Raw genomic sequence first — 5,634 nt, forward strand, 5'->3', positions numbered from 1 at the left:
AAACGAAGGGGAAGGAATGAGAGAGATTAAATTCTCAAGCCTGTTGCAAGTGGAGAAAACTAGATTGGTTGTCAGGAAAACTAGATTGAATGTAGAGAAAATTAGATTGCTGTACACCTTGGACAAATTCCTCTTTGTTCCATTTTGTGAAACAGAAACCCACTCCCTACCCTTCTCACTTAGATGATGTAAAAGTAATTATGTAGGCAAAAGTATTTAAATTACTCTGAACTATTTAAGGTTAAGTATCGTCCACATACAAATTTATGGAGACTGCACTTCTTCAGGTTCTAGAGCAGTTTGGTTTACTGTATGAAATGTTAGTGTGGCTTGTCTTGTCTTGTCGAGTCGTCTCCGACCCATAGCGACTCCATGGACCCATCTCTCCCAGAACGCTCTGCTCCATCTGCAGTTGTCCTAGTATTGTAACTGCAGAGTTTTCTTGGTAAAAATGCAGAAGTGGTTTACCACTGCCTTCATACCCACAGTAAACCTGAGTCTCTGCCCTCGACTCTCCCCCCTTTGCAGCTGCTGCCCAGGACAGGTGAGTTTTGACTTGTAGCAGATTGCCTTCCACTTGGTAGCCACTGCCCAAGCTAGGAATGGAATGGATATGCCTCTGCTTGACTCTCCCTCCCAGAGTCGAAACTGGTTGAGTACTGGAAACTCTCCAGGTGTGATCCTGAGAGGTAATGAGGCTTAATCCCTCAAATTTATCCTATCAGTTATGCTTTTATAGAATTGTCTGACTGTGTCTATTCAAACTTTACATTACAAAGTCTCCAGATTTTCTGATCAGGAAGGCAACACCAGGAAAGAGGGAGACAAACCTTGAGCTGAAAGTCATGGGTGTAATTCAGACCAGCCTAGTTTTCAGGCAGACGAAATATTTTTCACTCTGCTTTTCATATTAGTCCTGTAGTCTGAGAGGGCAAAACATTGAAACTGTCCTCATCTGATTCTCCTCTTCTCTCTCTGGCTGATCATTCCCAATCTCTTTCATGGACTCTTCCTCTGCCTCTAACCTCCTAGCTGTGGGAGTCTGTCAAGCCTCATTTCTGGATCCACTTCAATTCTCCATCAACACCCATTCCCTTGGAGAACTCATTCACTGCCATGGTTTCAACTACTGTCTCTATGTGGATGATTCCCAAATCTACTCCCGATCTCTCTCCTTTTCTGCAGTCCTACATTTTCTCCTGTCTTCAGGATATGTCTACTTGGATATCCTGCTGGCACCTCCAACATAACATGTCCAATATAGTACTCCTTATCTTCTTCCAAAACCCTGACCTCTCCCTGACTTTTCTATTACTGTAGATAGAACTACTATCCCTGACCATCTTCCCTGACTCACAAGCCCATAAACTTGATGTTATCCTTGACTCCAGTCCCTCATTCCACCCACATAGTCAGTCTGTCACCAGATCATGTTTGGTGACATCAACGCTAACAGCATCACTAAAATTCTCCTTTTCATCTTCAGCCAAACTGCTACCATGTTAACCCAAGAAATTATCCTATTCTGACTAGATTACTGAATGAGCCTCCTTACTGACCCCCCTGCTGCCTGTCTCTCCCCACTTCAGTCCATACTTCACTATGCTGCCCAGGTTATTTTTCTACAAAACCATTCAGTCCATGTTTCCCCAACTCCTCAAGAACCTCCAATGGTTGTCCATCCACCTCCACATCAAACAATACCTCTTTACCATAGGCTTTAAAGCACTCAGTCCCCTTTGCCCCTTCCTACCTTATCTCCCTAATTTTCCACTATAACCCTGCTTGCACATTTATCAATACCAACCTTTTCACTTTATCTCAATCTCATATACCTCAATGTCAACCTCTCACCCATGTCCTGCTTCTGGCCTGAAATGCCCTCCCTCTTCATAACCAACAATTACTCTCCCCACCTTCAAAGCCTTATGAAAAGCACATCTCCTCAAGAGGCCTACCTCAACTAAGTCCTCATTTACTCTTCTCCCACTGCCCTTCCATGTCACCCTTGAACTTGGGTTTCTGCCTTTATTCACCCCTCCCTCAGTTCCACAGCACTTCATACATACCCATACTTAATTGATTTATATTAATGTCTGTATGCCCTCTAGTCTCTAAGCTTGTTGTAGGCATGGAACATGTATCAACTCTGTTTTGTTGTACTCTCCCAAGTGCTTAGTACAGTGTTCTAAACACAGTAAACACCCAATAAATTTGATTGATTTAATAGGATTCACTGATGTGGAGGCTGTTTTTTGTAAGGTGGAATGGACCCTGAGGAAGAGTTTCATTGTGTAGATAAAATAGAGGTGGAGAAACAGGGAAGGGGAGCAGGAAGACAGAGAATGGAATTTATTTTAATTATGCCTTCTCCCACTTCTTTAGTTTTTGACATTTTCCGTCATTGTTCTTTGAAATGTGAGTCAATCTGTTTCTGCTGAATACTGACCCAAGAGCTGGAGGAAATGGCTCCAAATTGTAACATCCTACCTAAACTGTATGAATTAAAGTGGTTCTTTTTTCCTTAATAAGACATTATCAAGACAAGACTGAACTCCTGTCTTCCCTCCCAAACCCTGCCCTCTCCCTGACTTTCCCATCACTGTTGACGGCACTACCATCCTTCCCGTCTCACAAGCCCGCAACCTTGGTGTCATCCTTGACTCTGCTATCATTCACCCCTCACATCCAAGCCGTCACCAAAACCTGCCAGTCTCAGTTCCACAACATTGCCAAGATCCGCCCTTTCCTCTCCATCCAAACCGCTACCCTGCTCGTTAAAGCTCTCATCCTATCCCATCTGGACTACTGCATCAGCCTTCTCTCTGATCTCCCATCCTCGTGTCTCTCTCCACTTCGATCCATACTTCATGCTGCTGCCCAGATTGTCTTTGTCTAGAAACGCTCTGGGCATGTTACTCCCCTCCTCAAAAATCTCCAGTGGCTACCAATCAATCTGTGCATCAGGCAGAAACTCCTCACCCTCGCCTTCAAGGCTGTCCATCACCTCGCACCCTCCTACCTCACCTCCCTTCTCTCCTTCTACAGCCCACCCCACACCCTCCGCTCCTCTGCCGCTAATCTCCTCACCGTGCCTCCTTCTCACCTGTCCCGCCATCGACCCCCGGCCCACGTCATCCCCCTGGCCTGGAATGCCCTCCTTCTGCCCATCCACCAAGCCAGATCTCTTCCTCCCTTCAAGGCCCTACTGAGAGCTCACCTCCTCCAGGAGGCCTTCCCAGAGTGAGCCCCCTCCTTCTTCTCCCCCTCATCCCCCTCTCCATCCCCCCGTCTTACCTCCTTCCCTTCCCCACAGCACCTGTATATATGTATATATGTTTGTACATATTTATTACTCTATTTATTTATTTATTTATTTTACTTGTACATATCTATTCTATTTATTTTATTTCATTAATATGTTTGGTTTTGTTCTCTGTCTTCCCCTTCTAGACTGTGAGCCCACTGTTGGGTAGAGACTGTCTCTATATGTTGCCAACTTGTACTTCCCAAGCGCTTAGTACAGTGCTCTGCACACAGTAAGCACTCAATAAATACGATTGATTGATTGATTATCATGCCTGATCTTGATTTGTATTTTCAGACAACTCTGGCTTTTACAAATAGAATTGTTCTTTTTAAGTGCCTGATAGTCATTCTACCCTCAGCAAGTATATATACATCTGTAATTCACTCTAATGTCTGTCTCTCCTTCTAGACAAACCTCTGGTGGACAGGAAACAGGTCTAACAACTCTGCTGTCTTGTACTTTCCCAAGTACTTAGTCCAGTGCACTGCACACAATGGGCACTCAATAAATACCATTGATTTATTGATATGAAACAGTGCCTACTTTATCAATTGTTTTGTTACCATGAGGAAACTGATGCAAAAAGAAGTAAAGTGCTCTGCCCTTTGCTTTTCTCCTAATACACCCCAGCCAGCAAACTCTGAACTAACACTTCCACCCACCCTGTCTTCAATTCTTTCCTGCCTGCTGAATCTATATGGGCCATTCTGATCAATCATTAAATTACTGAGTGCAGATCCCTGTGCTAAGTGCTTGGGAAAACATGGTGGGTGAGGGGAGAATGGGATTGCTAGCTGGTGTGTAGGAGGAGAGAAACGAGGAGCAGGTCACTAAACTTCTTTGTACCTCTGTTTCCTCATTCTAAAAGAACTGAGTTTCATACCAATCAATCAATGGCACTGTACTCAGAGCTTGGGAAAATACAATACAACAGAGTGCATAAAAGGAGCAAGTGTATTTGTAGAATTCAGAGGTAGCTTAAAATACAAATCCAATTAATTAATTACAAAATACATGAAAATTTCAGCACAAACTAATGATTAACTGACTCATCTTGCCAGTGAAATGAGCAAGACTAAATTTTCCAGGGGGCAGGGAGAGGATAATCAATCAATCAATCGTATCTATTGAGAGCTTTCTGTGTGCAGAGCACTGTACTAAGCGCTTGGAAAGTACAGGTTGGCAACATATACAGTCCCTACCCAACAGTGGGCTCAGTCTAGAAAGGATAAAGTGGGAGGCAGACAGTAGGGATTGTATCATATACCTGGAGAGTTTGGGATAGGGGGAACAGTGCCATGTTGTGGAGTAATTCAACCACTCCTCTATTAACTGATAGAATTAATAGGACAACCAGATAACTACAGAGGCCAATAATATTGTCATCAAATTGCACCTCTGTCGCGACATTCCTATACTCAATCACAATGATTACTCACTCACAATGATCCATCACACTATTACATTTAACCTCAATGCACTATTTTTTCTCCTGAAATACTGTCATTTCTGCATTGTTGTTTCTAATCATGGCCTCTAAGTGAAAAGTGTTCAAGCAAAATGTGAAGAGAAAGTGATATAATGTGATATTATTTAAAATGAAATCATTACCATTTTCAGAGTAATTTGGACATATACTGTAACTGATAATCAGTACACATGTTGTTCTTGCTATTTTAAAATAATTTATGCCTGTTGGTTTCCTGTGCTAAATGGCATGTTCCTTGAAGGCAGAAACCATGCTTTTGAGTGTGTTCTAGTGGAAAAAAGAATGGGTCTGGGAATCAGAGGACTTGGGTTCTAATGCCAGTTTCTGCCAACTGTCTGCTGTGCAGCCCCAGGAATGTCACAACTTCTCTGTTCCTCAGCAACTTCATCTATAAGATGGAAATTGATACCTATTCTCCTTCCACCTCAGACTGTAAGCCCCAAGTAAGGCAAGGGCCATGTCTGACCTGATTTATCTTAATATAGTGTTTGGCACAAGTAAGTGATTAATAAATACCACAGTCATTATTATAATAATTCTTATTTTGCTTCTGTTGTATTGTTCCAAGGGCTTAATTCTTCACACCCAATATGTTCTTAGTGAATACCACAGATTGACTGATATATATATATATATATATATATATATATATATGTCATACATATATACATACATACATATATATATATATATATGTATAGAGAGAGATTAATTCAAAAATTTTCCCTTTATCAAATGTAAATTAATCGTAAATAATGCAAGCTTAGAATCCTTATTCCTGACCATCACAAACGTTCTAACACTTCCCAATGTGAGAAAAGCCATCAATATACCC

At 42.1% G+C, this 5,634-nt stretch overlaps 1 non-coding gene across 1 annotated transcript; it reads right to left on the reverse strand.

Moving 5' to 3' along the window:
* Positions 1-554: 554 nt before the first annotated feature.
* Positions 555-692, reverse strand: LOC119924979. Its single transcript, XR_005449652.1, has one exon. It is a non-coding gene; the product is annotated as a small nucleolar RNA SNORA7 (small nucleolar RNA).
* Between the last annotated feature and the right edge of the window lie 4,942 nt (positions 693-5,634).

The sequence above is a fragment of the Tachyglossus aculeatus genome, chromosome 2, assembly GCF_015852505.1.
Source record: "Tachyglossus aculeatus isolate mTacAcu1 chromosome 2, mTacAcu1.pri, whole genome shotgun sequence".
NCBI classification, from domain to species: domain Eukaryota; kingdom Metazoa; phylum Chordata; class Mammalia; order Monotremata; family Tachyglossidae; genus Tachyglossus; species Tachyglossus aculeatus.